The sequence below is a fragment of the Dipodomys merriami genome, unplaced genomic scaffold, assembly GCF_024711535.1.
Source record: "Dipodomys merriami isolate MVZ:Mamm:240054 unplaced genomic scaffold, mDipMer1.0.p SCAF_122, whole genome shotgun sequence".
Taxonomy (NCBI): domain Eukaryota; kingdom Metazoa; phylum Chordata; class Mammalia; order Rodentia; family Heteromyidae; genus Dipodomys; species Dipodomys merriami.
Genome location: NW_027202516.1, coordinates 455,924 through 474,279, shown reverse-complemented (window position 1 = coordinate 474,279; position 18,356 = coordinate 455,924). Strand labels below are relative to the sequence as shown.

The 18,356-nt window shown below is 39.4% G+C and overlaps 1 protein-coding gene and 1 non-coding gene across 7 annotated transcripts in view; both read right to left on the bottom strand.

Moving 5' to 3' along the window:
- Window positions 1–18,356, bottom strand: part of Khdrbs2 (KH RNA binding domain containing, signal transduction associated 2) — a 309,495-nt gene that overhangs the window by 195,596 nt on the left and 95,543 nt on the right. The gene's annotated exons all lie outside the window — the stretch shown is intronic.
- On the bottom strand, window positions 11,329–11,408 carry Trnaa-ugc (transfer RNA alanine (anticodon UGC)). Its single transcript has one exon. It is a non-coding gene; the product is annotated as a tRNA-Ala (tRNA).

Below are 18,356 nucleotides of genomic sequence, written 5' to 3'. Positions count from 1 at the left end.
CTATCACATCAGTGTCTAACACCAAGTGAGTGTTCTTGAAATCATAACATTCAAATACATCATCATGTTATTATAACAATATGTTACATGGACCACATAACATTGAAAGTCCATGTATCTTGGAAGTTAACCCCGACTAGTTCAAAGGGTTAAAAGTCCCAGCTCTTTCACTTTAATAACATGTAAATCTGGGCGAATGACTTCACTGTTTGTACTTCTTACTAGTGAAGTGATGATAGGGATCAAAGAAACAGCACAGTAAGCAACAGTCGCACATCATTATTGCTAAGTATTATTATAGTCAGTATCTCAGGTCCAAAACACATGCTAAATCACATAGGAACTGTAAGAGTTACTGTAATCTAAGTTCCCAATTAATTCTCCACAAGCAGTTCTTCCAGAGACAGGAACAAACTAGATAATAAAAAAGCTGAAAATGTATGATATATTTGTACATGTAGGCTTTATTCTCTGGTTTTAACTTTAGCAATTATTATAGTCATATTTTATCCTCAGGGTTATAATTTAGTAAAGTGCTTTTTGCAAGCTTTCTCTTCTCAATACCACAGGTAACTTTTGTTTAATATAAATCCTCTTCGGATATAAACATACCTATTGTCTCCATAGCTTTCACCATCCAGAAATTCAAATAAACACATTTATTATTTATACAGTAGCCTGAATATGATTTGTCTGAATCTTCAATTTAAAAGCACTTTTAAATAGAGATATGTAGAAATTCTTCTAAGCCATATAGATGAGTTACTCAAATACTGTACACATTACTAGGTGCACACTCAGACCAGATACAGAAGTAGTGGGTGGATCACCTCAGGTCTATGCATCTCTGAAGTTCCAATCATACCACCTGAGTTACACAAGCTAAGGCTGGTCCCTGTTCCAAGTGATCAGAAATGGAAGAGGGGTACTCTTTTACTGTCCCTCCATTAACACTCCCTAAATTGGCAAAAAGGTCTGAAGGTGAGTGAACCAAGGATGGCATGGGAGAGAAATAAGGGAAGCCCAGGACTTTCAATAAGATGGGTAAACTTCACTAAACAGGTGTCGATGGCAGGAAAGCTAATTTAGGAAATTCTGGATTACAAGAGGGATACTCTAAATTCACAAACTATAAGTCAGAGTGGTCTGAAATAGTGTCTGGATGAAATTAAAAAGCCCTTTTCACTCTTCAAGGAATGGAATGAACAGGAAGGTTGTGTCTTTCCTTTGCACTGGCATATGAGACTTGTGCTTACAAAGTATTCATAGGTCAGGTGCTTGGTCATAAGGAATTCACTAACATTTATTTCAAGGGAATAACATATTATGAAAACACAATTGTGTAAATGAGCTTCACTAACTTCTTTCTTGACCAATGGAATGCTAACGGGATCCTGAGAGTAACTGGGGTGAGAGATGCACTGAAGGGCAGTACCATCTGCGGTCTCTCCTCCTCTAGAAGTACTTGATTCCAGTACTGGACCAACGATGAGACAAAAAACAGGGAGAACCTGGCACGCAGAAGTGTGGGCTATGTAAGGAAGGACACAGGGAGTCCTGGCTCTCCTTGGCCTCTGAGCTGTGAAGAAACCAAGGAGCAAGTTGAGCACACTTGTCTTTAAGACTCGGGGAGTGAACGTGGCAGAGGTGTCAGTAGAACCACCCCTTCCAGAAGAGTGAGGATACTTCTGCTCTCAGTGCTCTAATAATTAATTGTATCTCTATTTCCATGTCTATATCAAAGCCAATAAATAAAAGGAACAAAAGGCTAACTTTCTGTGAATGTAAGTGAAGAGCTTCCTCTTCCTCTGTTTTCTCAAAGAGCTTGCTAGGAAAGTTGCAATTGTAACTGTTTTCCCTTTTCCTAAGTGAAGATCACCCTTCTGCGCCCGCCGCTTTCATGAGCTACCGATGCAGGCACTATCCCTTTGAAGTAGAAAAATGGGAGAGCAATAGGTGTGTCTCCCAGTCTCTGTGCAAGGACAGAGCTGAACTCCAATGGCACACTGCTCCATGCTGCAGAAGAAAGGATGTTTTTCCTGTGGATGAAGGTAACTGGCACATTCAGACAGGCACTCAATTACCAGGCAAAGTTAGGGTGAACTGCCTGTGACAAAATTATATGCAAATGGCACTGTCCTGTCCTCTTACTGGACTGTTTATCTTGAGACCATGAATGGAATAAAATGGTGGCTAGATAAACTGTTTTTTGCACTCTCTTCCTGGATTGCTGCAGGCACCCCATTCTGGTTCAATTCTCACTTTGCGTAAAACTGCTTGCATTGCCTATGTCGAAGGGATTTACAAATGGGGCTAAGATGTTTTGGGGTGGTGGATATTGTTTGTAATGTTGAAGATAGAACCAAGGGACATGCGCATATAAGACTTATTTTAACTATGGCTCCCCATTTCCCAAGAAGCAAAGGCTCACTAGCATTTAGATTCCAAAGCACGGATGCAACACAGTAAGTTCTTGCTAAATCCTGTCTGAAGAAGAAATGAAATGCCTTGGGAAAGAAGGGTGGGAGACATGGTGTCACTGTGAGGGAAAGGTACTTCATGGACTGTGCTCCAAGCAGCTTAAAACCTTTTTTATGGGAACAAAAACTGTGGTTGTGAAACTAAAAAGGTGAACTCTAATTTTTTCGAAATTCAAATAAGGGCCAATTGAACAAAGCTAATTAATGAAGCTACCAAGGCTTTCTCGTGGAGTGCAAAGTTATAGGCATTATGATACTATACAGCCAATAAAAAAAACTTGTAAGACACAAACCAAAGCAAAAAATAACATCACTACCTACTTGGGAATGAATTTACAGAAAAGATTATTCTTAATTTTGAATTTATTTAAAAAGAATTGAAAGCTGGGCACTGGTGATTCAAGTCTATAATGCTAGCTACTCAGGAGGCTGAGATCTGAGGATCACGGATCAAAGCCAGCCCGGGCAGGAAAGTCTGTGAGACTCTTATCTCCAATAAACCACCAGAAAAGTGGAAGTGGAGATGCAGCTCAAGTGGTAGAGTACTAGCCTTCAGCTGACATTTCAATCTCTTAATTATAATTAAAATCATACCCCAAACCTTTCTTCTAAGTTCCTATTGCTAATGCTATCCTATCATCACACAGATGGGATATACATGGTAAAGTCTGTAATACAGTGAGCGGCTTCATACACTTGCCCAACCACTTCCTAGATACCCGTCATATTCATTTCCTAAGCTTTACAGAATTCAGTTTTCACTTCTGTAAAGGGGGAACCTTCACATAGGGAGGAAAAGCTTTGATGAATGATACACACAATGTCTCAGCGGAATGACCAGCACACAGTAAGCATTTAATAAATGGCCAAGTATTATTGCATTACAGATTCATAACATTAAATTCAGGAGTTAATGGAAAGGTACAAATGAAACAGTCAATGGATATTAATTAAGCAAAACTGACCGTAGGATGGCTGAGGAAGTGGCAGAGAGCTCGGCTAAAACAGATGGCTGAGAACCAAAGAGGAATGGTGGAGAGACAGACTCAAGGAAGGGTAAAAGGTGGGGGAAGGGCTATGGGCTATATTAGAGATACAATAAAATAAGGACAACTTGGGAGCCCTACATCATCTATCCTAAAAATTATTTTTATTTGTAGGTATATGATTTAATTTTGAAGTCAAAACATTATTTATGTAATCTAGATATTCAGGTAAAACCAAAATTCATTCTTCAATGAAGGTAGTTGAAAGAAAAACAATAACATGTTTCAAATTTCAGTATTCTAAATGGCTCTTCTCAACGTAGTCCATTAAACGTGAGGAATATGTCAGTTCTCAATTTCATTAAAAAGGTAATTGCCACAAATAGTGAATAGCTGACAGGCGCCAGCGGCTCAGGGCTATCATCCTAGCTACTCAGGAGGCTGAGATCTGAGGATGGCAGTTCAAAGCCAGCAGGGGCAGGCTATGAGACTCTTATCTCCAATTAATCACCAGACAACCGGAAGTGGTGCTGTGGCTCAAGGGGTAGAGCGCTGGCCTTGAGCTGAAGAACTGAGGGACAGTGCCCAGGCCCAGAGTTCAAGACCCATGACTGACAAAAAGTAAAAGATATTACACATAGCTAAGTGAGGCCTTAATGACGTAAGGTATTAATGTTGGTTGAAATTAGTTTCATCACATATGCTTTCATTTTCATTTTAAGTTGCTGACACAGTATAGGTATGTAGTCCCATGTGGTTCCCTGACAGGGGCTTCAAGCATTTCTACAGTTAACAGGTGGTGCTCTGTAACAGCTGGCCTTCTCTCCACACTGAATTCTGGCAGAACTACCACTGCCACCACTAACCCTGATCCTACTCAACAAGTTCTCCACAAACAAGCTCACTTATCATAAACAGCCACCATGCCAGCCAGGCCCTAACCTCCCAGATCAGATGAACCACCTCTGTGCCAGCCAGACCCTGACCTCCCAGATCAGAGGAACCACCACTACGCCAGCCAGACCCTGACCTCCTGAATCAGATGAACCACCATGGTATTGGTCAGACCTTGACCTCCTGAATCAGATGAACCACCATGGTGTCGGCCAGACCCTGACCTCCTGAATCAGATGATCCACCATGGTGTCAGTCAGACCCTGACCTCCCAGATCAGATGAACCACTACTGTGCCAGCCAGACCCTGACCTCCTGAATCAGATGAACCACCACTACACCAGCCAGACCCTGACCTCCCAGATCAGATGAACCACCACTGTGCCAGCCAGACCCTGACCTCCCAGATCAGAGGAACCACCACTACGCCAGCCAGACCGTGACCTCCTGAATCAGATGAACCACCATGGTATTGGTCAGACCCTGACCTCCTGAATCAGATGAACCACCATGGTGTCGGCCAGACCCTGACCTCCTGAATCAGATGAACCACCATGGTGTTGGTCAGACCCTGACCTCCCAGATCAGATGAACCACCATGGTGTTGGCCAGACCCTGACCTGAATCAGATGATCCACCATGGTGTCGGTCAGACCCTAACCTCCTGAATCAGATGAACCACCACTGTGTCAGCCAGACCCTGACCTCCTGAATCAGATGAACCACCACTACACCAGCCAGACCCTGACCTCCCAGATCAGATGAACCACCACTGTGCCAGCAAGACCCTGACCTCCTGAATCAGATGAACCACCACTGTGCCAGCCAGACCCTGACCTCCTGAATCAGATGAACCACCATGGTGTCAGCCAGACCCTGACCTCCTGAATCAGATGAACCACCACTGTGTCAGCCAGACCCTGACCTCCCAGATCAGAGGAACCACCACTACGCCAGCCAGACCCTGACCTCCTGAATCAGATGAACCACCATGGTGTCGGCCAGACCCTGACTTCCTGAATCAGATGAACCACCATGGTGTCGGCCAGACCCTGACCTCCTGAATCAGATGATCCACCATGGTGTCGGTCAGACCCTGACCTCCTGAATCAGATGAACCACCATGGTGTCGGCCAGACCCTGACCTCCTGAATCAGATGAACCACCACTACGCCAGCCAGACCCTGACCTCCCAGATCAGATGAACCACCACTGTGCCAGCAAGACCCTGACCTCCTGAATCAGATGAACCACCATGGTGTCGGCCAGACCCTGACCTCCTGAATCAGATGAACCACCATGGTGTCGGCCAGACCCTAACCTCCTGAATCAGATGAACCACCATGGTATTGGTCAGACCCTGACCTCCTGAATCAGATGATCCACCATGGTGTCGGTCAGACCCTGACCTCCCAGATCAGATGAACCACTACTGTGCCAGCCAGACCCTGACCTCCTGAATCAGATGAACCACCACTACACCAGCCAGACCCTGACCTCCCAGATCAGATGAACCACCACCGTGCCAGCCAGACCCTGACCTCCCAGATCAGAGGAACCACCACTACGCCAGCCAGACCATGACCTCCTGAATCAGATGAACCACCATGGTATTGGTCAGACCCTGACCTCCTGAATCAGATGAACCACCATGGTGTCGGCCAGACCCTGACCTCCTGAATCAGATGAACCACCACTATGCCAGCCAGACCCTCACCTCCCAGATCAGAGGAACCACCACTACGCCAGCCAGACCCTGACCTCCTGAATCAGATGATCCACCATGGTGTCGGTCAGACCCTAACCTCCTGAATCAGATGAACCACCACTGTGTCAGCCAGACCCTGACCTCCTGAATCAGATGAACCACCACTACGCCAGCCAGACCCTGACCTCCCAGATCAGATGAACCACCACTGTGCCAGCAAGACCCTGACCTCCTGAATCAGATGAACCACCACTGTGCCAGCCAGACCCTGACCTCCTGAATCAGATGAACCACCATGGTGTCAGCCAGACCCTGACCTCCTGAATCAGATGAACCACCACTGTGTCAGCCAGACCCTGACCTCCCAGATCAGAGGAACCACCACTACGCCAGCCAGACCCTGACCTCCCAGATCAGATGATCCACAATGGTGTCAGTGAGACCCTGACCTCCTGAATCAGATGAACCACCATGGTGTCGGTCAGACCCTGACCTCCCAGATCAGATGAACCACCACTGTGCCAGCCAGACCCTGACCTCCTGAATCAGATGATCCACCATGGTGTCGGTCAGACCCTGACCTCCTGAATCAGATGAACCACCATGGTGTCAGCCAGACCCTAACCTCCTGAATCAGATGAACCACCATGGTGTCGGCCAGACCCTGACCTCCTGAATCAGATGAACCATTACTGTGCCAGCCACACACAGGCAAGTATGCATAGTCTCCTGGGAAACCCACCCCTGTGTAAACAGCTGCTTGCACTCAGGGTTCCCATATGCTCTTGATGTGTTCTGGAGCTGGGAGGACTGAGAAGCAGGTTACCTCTAGCTGCCAGGTTGGAAGAGACTTGAACTGGTTGTAGACCATCCGCTAAATTCTCTCAGCCTGTGGTTTAAAAAAATATCTTCACAGTACAAAAAGCTACATGAAACACAACATGCCTCCAGCTGACTCAATCTTCCTCCCTCCTAATCAGAAAGTGCCTGAGAGATGTAAGAGTTGCTTCTCACTTCCTATAAGCTTCTAATTTGCCACCAGGCAGCTTCTTGAGGTCATTTTTACCTCATCTCTGATGTCAGGGCCAGAGTGCTACCCCCATGACTTCCAGGGTCCAGGCTTCTCACCAGCACTACCTGTGATCTGACACAGCGGTGTGGCCTTATACGCGTTGTCTCGGCTGAGCCTTTTAATACAGCCATGAGGTCTGGGCCCTGCACTGCCTAACATTAGACACCTCCACCGGTGTGGCACAATGCCACTGCTCCACGAACACCAGGGTACTAGTTCATCAAAGGCCACAGACACAGCTAGAGGCATTACAGTGTTGGGCAAAAACCGGAGGAGGAGGGAAGAGTAGAATATTTCCCATCACACTCACTTCCTGGGTTGCAAGTCTCACTACATTGCTTTGGCTGAGTACAAAATTAAGTGATTGTTTAGTGAAATTTGAGTGACACTGATGACTGCTATTTCTAAAACCGTGTGATTAAAATGGGAGGAAATGTGTGAAATATGTGGTCACTGCAAGGAAGTTTTAACAAAGTATTACTTCACCAGCCGGCTTTTAGATGTATGCCTATGCTAAATGGGCTCCTGCACATTTTTCCTAATTGCAATAAGTTCATTTCACAGAAGTTTGATTAGAATCACTTATGCTCGTAAATAACGGATAAATGTGCTGGCAGATCTTCATGTCCTCCTTAGGGTAGAAAAAGAACACTTGTTTTCTTTCAGATTTTTTTTTAATTTGATCTTTTAATTGAGGTTTTAAGTTTTGTCATGGGAACTCTGCAATCTGTCAACATTCCAGTTCTAAGTTGTTCTGTAAGTAAATGAGATTTGTTACATAGAAGTGTAGACTGAACTAACTGCACTATCTGATTCCTCCTGAACATTAAATAACATTAGACAGACAAAAGTAGTAAGACATCAAAAAGAAAAAATATAATTTAATTCATCTAGCTATGAATGAGTTAAAATATAATTTTAACAATGTGAAATTCAAATAATTTTACTGTCATAAACACTAATTAAAAAGTTCCTCATTCTTAAATAACATATAACATTTCACTTGGGTTATAAAATTATTTTCTGAACTGAAAAATTTAGATTTTTAACATCTATTCATAAAATATTTTGACTGTAATTGTTTTGACAGATTATAATTAAAACAATGAGAACCCAATTTCATTTACAAAAAAATCTTAATGATATCTGAAATCTAGTCTATTTAACTTCACCAACTAAGATATGTGACAAGGCAAAAATGTATCAAAGGAAGGCTAAAGATATTTACAATAAGAAACCATAATCATTAGATGGACTTAAGGGTGGGCAGGGTTGACTATTTAATGCAGGTTTTACTTTGTATATTATGAAACCATACTATTTCGTGCATACGCTTGAATTTACCTTTGATGAATTTATTCTCCTAATGTTAAAAATGGCTAATTATATACTTGACAACACTTGTATCTGAAATATAAATTATCTGATAATGTAGTAACATTTATATGAATGGTATTAGCACATCTTCTCATTTTCTTTCATTTTGTTTTATGGAGACAGGCTCAGTAGGTTCTGCAGGTACCATAGAATTCACTACATAACCCAAGCTGGACTTGAGCTCAAGTCATTCTCTCCTTGATCTCCAGGGTACTGGGATTACAGGAATGAATATGACACCTACCACACTGCTTTACTTTCAATCATTTGTGTGTTATGTTTAGAGTGTGTTTCTTGTAGGTACAACTAAATCTTGTGTGTAAATCCAATCTGGTAATCTGTTTTTAATTGAAATTTTCTAAACATAGGATTCAATTGTTTCACCTTGTTTACATTTGTTCTATCTGTATCCTTTTTACCATTTGCTCTCCTTCTTCCCCCATTTTGATTATTTGCATATTTTTTTGCCTTTTATCTCCTTGGACCAACTTCTATAATTTTCTAAATAATTAGGACATCTATATATAGCCAATATTCCCTCCCATTTGGAATGCTATTTTATGACAAATCATATCTGATTTCCACAAAACTATTTTCAATCTGCATTCAAATTTTTAACTCATTCCTTAAATATTATAATGATTGAATCCAAATCAATATACACAATCAAGAGAAAATTTATAGTAGATAAAATATAATGCATACAGTAGCAGATGGAGGGCCATACTGCATTTACCTGGGGAAAAGCTTACTTTCTTCACCAATTCTAGTCACTGCACTGTAACAATTTACTTCAGTGTCTATCTAGATCTCTGAACCTCTTGTTTTTTAGTCCTATCTCAGTAGTGTCTATAAACATGACAAGTGTCACTTCAAATAAAAACATAAATACCTCATTTGCACAGGAGATATTTGAAAGTATAGTACAGGGTCTGAAGATTTGGACAACTGTGAACAGGAAGTTTGTTTACTAATTGGATAATCATTACCATAAGGCTAAGAACCCTCACGTTGCTTTGTTTTCTACAAGCCTCTCACTACACTCAGGAGTGCTCTGGTTTTCCTACCAGAGGTGGGGGCAGGAACGGGGAAACTCATCTCTCAGGGGAAGGAGGCCCAGGGACCAACGCCTCATTGGTCTAATTTGCTCACAATCTCCACCGTTCTCAATCATATTTTAAATGAAGTTTACCCTAATTTTTCTGGGAAAAAATCTTTCTATAACAACTTCAAGCTTGTATTTCTGAATAAAATTTTGTGACTGTTACAGGATAAGAGTTACAAATTTTATATCAAACTTCTCACTGATATCAAAACAAAGTAATCTGCGAATCAAGTCTGTGTGTTTTGTGAAAAGCTAAGGCTAAAAAGAATACTAGAAATATATACAGTTTTACCATTATGATTTAGCCATAAACAATAGCATAGAACGGTTGATCATTTTTAACATTCACAGAATTGAAATGTCTTTAGCATATAGAAATCAGCATGATTCTGACAGGGTAATGGTTCAAAACAAGAGCACTCTGATACTTGACAACCAAAAGTTAGCTGTCCAAGATGTCATCATACATCCATTACTATAGGCATCTGTATGTTGAAGGTTAAAATATGAGGGTAAACCAACAGAATTATAAGAAGGATGAGGATCACACATTTGTCAATGCCTTCAGGAGTCATTTTAGTTAGACACGAATTGGATGCTGATTAGAATAGACAACATTAGAACCTGGCAAGGGAAACAATCTTGTCGACTGGTAAAAGGAAACTAGGAAGATAAATCTAGGGAAAAATTAAAGGACATCTGGAAAAGAAAGATATGTTCCACAGAAGAGAAGTTATTTCATATGCTTGATCAGGGATTAGGAAAATACTTGCTCCAATTTTAGGTTCTACGTTAGAAAATGATTTCACTTCCTGAGACAGAGATGGTTAACGGTCACTGCTTCCTGGAGGTCAAGGGAGCTTGGGAGGCCAGCCCATTGGTCTAAATGCCACTGTTCACCTAGCGAGTGTGTTCATGTCCTGACATTCCCATTTTTCAGCAGTCACAATCTGATACAAACTTACAGTACTAAAATTTTCAAATAATTATTTGTATGTTATATCCATAAAATTAATATAAAAATTACAACTATTATTTACATTTTGTTTTTATTTTCATTTTAAATACTTCCACAGAATTTGTTTTGCTACTGTTCTCTGTATCTTGATAAGTTTATGATCATCCTCTTTGGGTTAATGTTTAAAGATCTAATTATTTTCCTTCTTTGTTCCTCCCTTTCTCTTTCCTTCCCTCCATCTGTCTCTCCAACTCTCTTTCCCCCTCTCCCCTATACGCTACACTAGTTTGTATTATTTTTGTAACTACTTTTTTTCAAATGCAAAAATGAATATTGGTTATTACTCTAAGGTTTCTAGAGTTGCCTGTATGTAAAGCACTAACAAAAACTTTCAAATGAAGCAAATACATGATTCTTCCACATGATACACTGTTATGTGAACTTTTTTTACACTTTGTTTACAGTGTGAATGAAGCTGGGGTATATTTGTAATCTGAGTAATTTGAAAATGGTTGATAAAATCACTTTCCTTAAAATTACTAGCATATAGGAAAGTTCAATCTGTAAATGAAAATGCAAACCATACTATAACTTTAAAGCATCTTTGTAGAAATGTGTATCTTTTTTTTTTTTTTTTGTCCGGTCGTGGGGCCTGAACTCTGGGCCTGGGCGTTGTCCCTCAGCTCTTCAGCTCAAGGCTAGCACTCTACCACTTGAGCCATAGCGCCACTTCCGGCTTTTTTCTTTTTGCTTATGTGGTGCTGGGAATCGAACCCAGGGCCTCATGCATGCAAGGCAAGCGCTCTACCACTGAGCCACATTCCCAGCCCAGAAATGTGTATCTTCAACGTACTGATTGTTTTCTGAAGGGATATGGTGATATTCTACAACCAAAGCAATTGATTGAACATTGCTATTCTATCCAACAAGTATAAAATATTCATATAAATGTATATAATACTAATTAATATATTATTGTAAATTTTGAAACATCTTTCACAAAAAATGAACAGAATTTATAATTTTACTTCACAAAGTAAATATTAAGGGACCACCTGCTCTGACTCAAGGTCTGTATAACTGACTGAATATTGATGCAAAAATCCATCTTTCCTATAAATCATACCTTCAAATTACAAAATAAATATTATTTAATTATCAACACCTAAATTTGCTTGGAGAATAGACATTTCAGAATTTTCTTTTTAACATCATTTTTCCATTCAATTGATAAGCATATGCTTTGAACTTACCTAATTATATCATATAATTATACAAATATGTATTAATAAATTGGTAGTATAAATTTAAAATTATTTACTACAGATAAATGTTAAGGCAAAAATACATTATGAGGGGCTGGGAAGGTGGCTCAGTGGTACAGCGCTTGCCTTGCATGCATGAGGCCCTGGGTTCGATTCCTCAGCACCACATAAGCAAAAAGAAAAAAGCCAGAAGTGGCGCTGTGGCTCAAGTGGTAGAGCGCTAGCCTTGAGCTGAAGAGCTGAGGGACAGCGCCCAGGCCCAGAGTTCAGGCCCCATGACCAGACCCCCCCAAAACAAAAATACATTATGATAAACTAATTTATAACCTATTAGTCTTTCCAAATGAGAGATCATTAATCTTTATTGGTGATATTATCAACAAAATGACTTTGGTTAAATTTTGATTTGAATTGTTAATCAAGGAATCTAATTTCTTTGGGCTCTAAAAATTGCTCCATGAGCTTTATTTTGCTGCCATTCTATTCCATTGTAATCCTGTAATTTAATGCAATATAGATACTCCCACTATTTTGGTAGTACTAAATTTCTTGAAACACTAATCTATTCAAGTATATTAAAAGTATTTATCATGATTGATTATTCATGAGTACCAATAACACGCCAAACAGAAATCTGGAATACATAATTGCTACAAATAATTCAGGATAATCTATTTCCATTAGTCTTCTTATAAACAGCCAGAATAGCCACTAAACTTAAGAGTAAACTGAAAGCTTATTTTTCATAAAACTTCAAGTACTAAAATTCAGGCATGTCCTAGCTGTACCCACACGAATATGTAACTCTAATGAATGCTAATTTTCTTTTGAATTGTGCCACATTATTAGACATACAGTGATGATTGTGACGTTCAGTTTTGGTAGATGCTTACTGAGTTTCCCAGCCAGTGTCAGTCTGACAATGCCATCTAATTCTTCTAAAACTGAGGTGGTAATGGTGATTTACATAAGTCTTAAGAGTATCAGTTTTCTATTCTCCCTTTATCTCAATCTCTATATTCTCAAACTTAATATTTTTGTGAACCTCATATCCCTAATTTTTTTAGATTTCTTGATGGGAACTTTGAAATCATTGGTATCTTTCTATCTCTTCAAAAAGAGGTGATAATCATGATGATGGTGAGGAACCTTAAATTAAAAATTGTTCATTAGCTTATTTTTCAGGAAAAAAACCGCTGCCATATATATCATTTTCAAAGAACTAGCTTAAATTTCTTAAGTATATATAAAAATCTCTTATGTGTATTTTTTTTTGGGGGGGGTCCTGTCGTGGGGCCTGAACTCTGGGCCTGGGCACTGTCTCTCAGCTCTTCAGCTCAAGGCTAGTGCTCTACCACTTGAGCCACAGCACCACTTCCAGCTTTTTTCTTTTTGCTTATGTGGTGCTGAGGAATCGAACCCAGGGCCTAATGCATGCAAGGCAAGCACTCTACCACTGAGCTACCTTCCCAGCCCCATCTTACGTGCATTTTTGAAAGAACAAACTTATCAGATATAAAAGTATTTTAACATGACTAAATACCAAGTCTGTATTTGTTTACCCAATTTGTATGCTTTTTCTTTATTATCAGGATCAAAATTAGAAACAGATGTGGTACTTAGTACAGGCGCTTGCTACATGTCTTACTTTTGTGGTGGTACTCTGTCTCTTATTTTGTCACATTCTTTATTAAAAAAACAGCAAGACAACACTCTGACATGTCATGATTGACTTTTATCATGTTCTTCCCACTCTTGTTCATCTAGAAATTATTAATTAAATAATTTAAATCAAAACAATCATCTTAAAGTCAGATTCTAATTTTGGCAAGTACTTTTCATACATGGTGAGCTGAGACAATTGGTACCCTTCCGTTCACTGGAATCAGAGGGGGCTACCTTCAGTGAGCTCTTCAGCGCTGGGATCTGAGTGGAGAACACAGACGTCTTCATCTCTGCAATGCCAGGGTGTGATGTGCATCTGTGCCTCTCATTTCCATTACAAATGGCAGGCTTTCCTCAAATTTCCCCACTTGGCACGTGGTTCAGGAACGCAAGGTGAGCCTGTCACATCTACCCCAAGGGATTTTCAGTCTTCCAAAGCCACTGCTGATAGCCTGGCATGTAAAGCATATTTGCTTCTTCAGGAGGGGCTTTGTAAGACTGTCTTGTATGCACAAGATTTGTTAAGTCTATAACTAATACTTTTTGGTTTTCCTAGGTACATGGTGAGCACTTTACAAATGTATTGTCATTTGTGTTTTGTTACTGTTGCTCCAAGAAGTTTTTATTTCCGGATTGCTTTTAACCCCACCCTCACCCCAAGAATTCCTATTGTACATATATTACTGGCACTTAAAAAGTGAATACCTAGTTTGAAACTATGTAACTCAGTAAAAAATAGCCCACTAAATACTTTTTCTTTTTTTTTTAATTTTATTTGTGAACATACTGTACAGAGGGGTTACAATTACATGGGCAGGATAATGCATACATTTCTTACCAAGCATTGCAGCCTCCTCCTTTGGTTTACCCTTCACATCCCTTCCCAGCCTCCCCCCTCCCCCCCAATCCCAATCCTTCTCCTTCCCCCCCTTCCCCCCCCCCCGTACCGACGTTGTAAAGCTCGTTTTGGACATGACAACTTGTACTTCTCATTGTTGCAACAGGTCCACCTGTATCCTTAAACAACTGGTTTTTCCCCAATCTCTTCCACAAGTTATACTGACATCAAATATAGTGAAAGCAGGGGTTATACTGTGGGGAAGGGACATACAAAGCAACAAAGAGATAATCTTTAAATGTGTTAGAAACATATGCATGAAAGAAAAAAACATTAAAATACATATCTAAGGGTTCATTTTCCTGACATCACATTATCTGACCTTTTCCGCTTGACTCATACATATACTAGATATTGCAAATAAGGGAAACCATGTTTCTTTGGGCCTGGCTTACTTCACTTAATATAATTTTTTCCAAGTTTTTCCATTTCCTAACAAATGGGGCAATGTCATTCTTTCTGATGGAGGCATAGAATTCCATTGTGTATATATACCACATTTTCTTGATCCATTCATCTGCTGAGGGACATCTGGGTTGGTTCCATATCTTAGCTATGGTAAATAATGCTGCAATAAACATAGTTGTGCTGGTAGCTTTAGTGTGGTCTTGTTTGTAAACATTTGGGTAAATGCCCAAAAGTGGGAATGCTGGGTCATAGGGGAGATCTATGTGAAGTCTTTTGAGGAACCTCCATACTGCTTTCCAAAGTGGTTGAACAAGCTTACACTCCCACCAACAATGAAGTAAGGTTCCTTTCTGTCCACATCCCCTCCAGCATCTGTTGTTGTTAGAGTTCTTGATTTTTGCCATTCTAACTGGGGTGAGGTGATATCTCAATGTTGTTTTGATTTGCATTTCTTTTATGGCTAGGGATGTTGAACATTTCTTCATGTGTCTATTGGCCATCCTTCTTTCTTCTTCAGAGAAGTTTCTCTTTAAGTCTTTCGCCCACTTATTTATTGGGCAGTTGTTTCTTTGAGGATTTGTTGTTGGGTGGTTTAATTTTTTGAGTTCCAAGTATATTTTAGATATGACACCCTTGTCCGTTGTATGGCTAGTAAAGATCTTCTCCCAATCAGTGGGCTTTCTATTGATCTTGCTAGCTATGTCATTTGCCCTGCAAAAGCTCTGCAACTTTATGCAATCCCATTTGTCCAACCTTTCTTTGATTTGTTGTGTTTCCGGGTCTCTATTTAAAAAATTTCGGCCTGAGCTAAGGAGACCTAGGGTTTCTCCTATTCCATCCTGTAATGTTTTCAGAGTGTCTGCTTTGACTTCAAGGTCTTTGATCCATTTGGAGTTGATTCTGGTGCAGGGTGATATATAAGGATCTAGCTTTAGTTTTCTACATGAAGTTAACCAATTTTGCCAGCACCATTTACTGAAGAGGCTGTCTTTCTTCCATTCTATTGTTTTAGGTCCCTTATCGAAGATTAGATGGCTATAGGTCTGTAGGTTCATTTCTGGGTTTTCAATTCTATTCCATTGATCCTGAGGTCTGTTCTTATGCCAATACCAAGCTGTTTTGATTACTATGGCTTTATAGTAGAGTTTGAAGTTTGGTATTGATATTCCTCCAGCAGTGTTCTTTCCATTGAGGAGCGTTTTTGCTAGTCGGGGTCTTTTATTGTTCCATATGAATTTTTGGCTTGCCTCTTCTATTTCCTTGAAGAATGAGGTTGGAATTTTGATAGGTATTGCGTTGAATTTGTAGATAGCCTTGGGAAGTATTGCCATTTTCATGATGTTAATCTTTCCAATCCAGGAGCATGGGAGGCATTGCCATTTTTTTAGTTGTGTGTTGATTTCCTTTTTCAAGATTTTAAAGTTTTCATCATAGAGGTCCTTCACTTCTTTAGTTAATTCCTAGGTATTTTATTTTTTGTGGGGCTATTACAAATGGAGTTGCTTTCCTAATTTCAGCCACACTTTTCTCATTGTTGGCATACAGAAAAGCCATTGATTTTTGGGGGTTAATTTTATAACCTGCTACTTTGCCAAAGTTTTGAATCAGCTTGAGTAATTTGGGAGTGGAGTCTATGGGATTCTTTAAATACAAGATCATGTCATCTGCAAAGAGGGAGAGTTTTATTTCTTCTTTCCCTATTTGGATCCCCTTTATGTCTGCATCTTGTCTTATTGCTGTAGCTAGGCATTCTAATACTAGATTGAAGAGGAGTGGAGAGAGTGGGCATCCTTGTCTTGTTACTTTTTCTTCTTATATGAATAAAGAGGACAGAATTAGAATACATTAGTTTCTGTAGAAATTACATAACAAGAAACATCATTAAAGTATGTAAAATCATATGAAAATACCATCTTTATTCATTAATGCCAATTGTACTCTTTATTAAAGTAATCAGAGAATTTTGGAGGCTAGTGTGTGTATATATTCCTTAGTGAGAACATGTTGGTCTTTGTTCTTTGTCACAGAGCAACTACTAAGGCCCTCACAACTTCTAAGTGATACAATCAATGCAGAAGGAAAGGCCATTTTTTGTTACTTATTAAAATCCCCTTTAACTACATAGAAGCTTATGTTATTGCGGTGATTTACAAACTAATCAAGCCTGCTTGCTCGAGCAAATAAATCAGGAAAATCACACTGAAAAGGTTAATATTCTAATTTCAACTAATCAATTTGGTTATTATAAAATGCCAGTTGTCCACATCTGCAATAAGATCTGTCTTAAGATAGCCACACTGTCCACACACCCACAGCAGTATGAATTTTGATTTTTTTCTTCAATTTTGAAATTTCTTTATCCAACATACCCTTAGAATTCTGTCCTATTTTAGGTAAACATCAGCAATGATGAAATGTTTATATGCATGTGAATTTAGACAAACACTGAGTAAGACAAGCCCTGAAAATTTAAATGTGGTCATAAATTATCTTGGGATTCTCTGAAGTATGGGCTTTATTATAGGTGCTCTGGATAGCATTTACTCAAAAGTAATTTTTCTAATATGTACTTAATAACATTAAAATAGAAAAATCATAACCATATTTTAGTAACAGATACTATTAAATAGAAGGAGTACAACAACATAACTTTTTTTTAGAGGTTGGGGTCAAAATTAACTTGAGCGACTGACACGCATTGCTTGACATTTAGGGGAGGGAAATTGTTTTATTTTGTTTTTAATTTAGGCCTTCTAACAACTTTTTAGATATGTTCAATTTAGCCATCTTTGCCTAGGAATTGAATAACATGTATAAAATATTTTCTGCCTAAATAAGCTAAGCCTACCATCTATTATATTGTCAAAGAAATTTCTGAAGAAGTAATGTTATAAGGAAGCAAAGCTATGTATAGGATTAATTTTTAATTCCCACACAGCAGGTTACAGAAGACAAACATCTCTTGATTAATTACTAAGTATGTCTACCTCTCCTTGAATAGCTGAGTGGTTCATCTATATTCAGCTCCATTACCAAGGCATGAAGACAAAGATCAAATCTAAGCTGCACAGATAAAACAAAAGTGAATATGGCACATTAATAGACCTGTGGATTTTCATAATGAATTCGTCTCCAAGATTTTCACAAGAAAAGTAAGTACACAAAATGCTAATCTCATAGACATTGATAAAATCCTTAGCATTATATGCACATATTACATTTTTATTTTTAAATGAATGTGCATCTCTGCTAAAAAAAAATCACAAGAGAAAACAGATATTCTTAAATATTCTCATCTGAAATAAGCCCTCTACCTTCCCTTAGAGGTAAAAACCCCTTGGAGTCTCTATACAAAGACTTTCATGGAAGTTAATGATCAAAGTTTAATTTTAGAGTAGAGAAGGAAAGTGAGAATGGACTTCTTTGGTGCAGCCACTAGGCTCAACTAAACTGTGAAAGTTGAGAAAAAGAAAATCTGCTTTCACATCAGATGTGAGGGAGGAGATGCAGACCTACAGGGCTACCACTCCTGTGTACCAG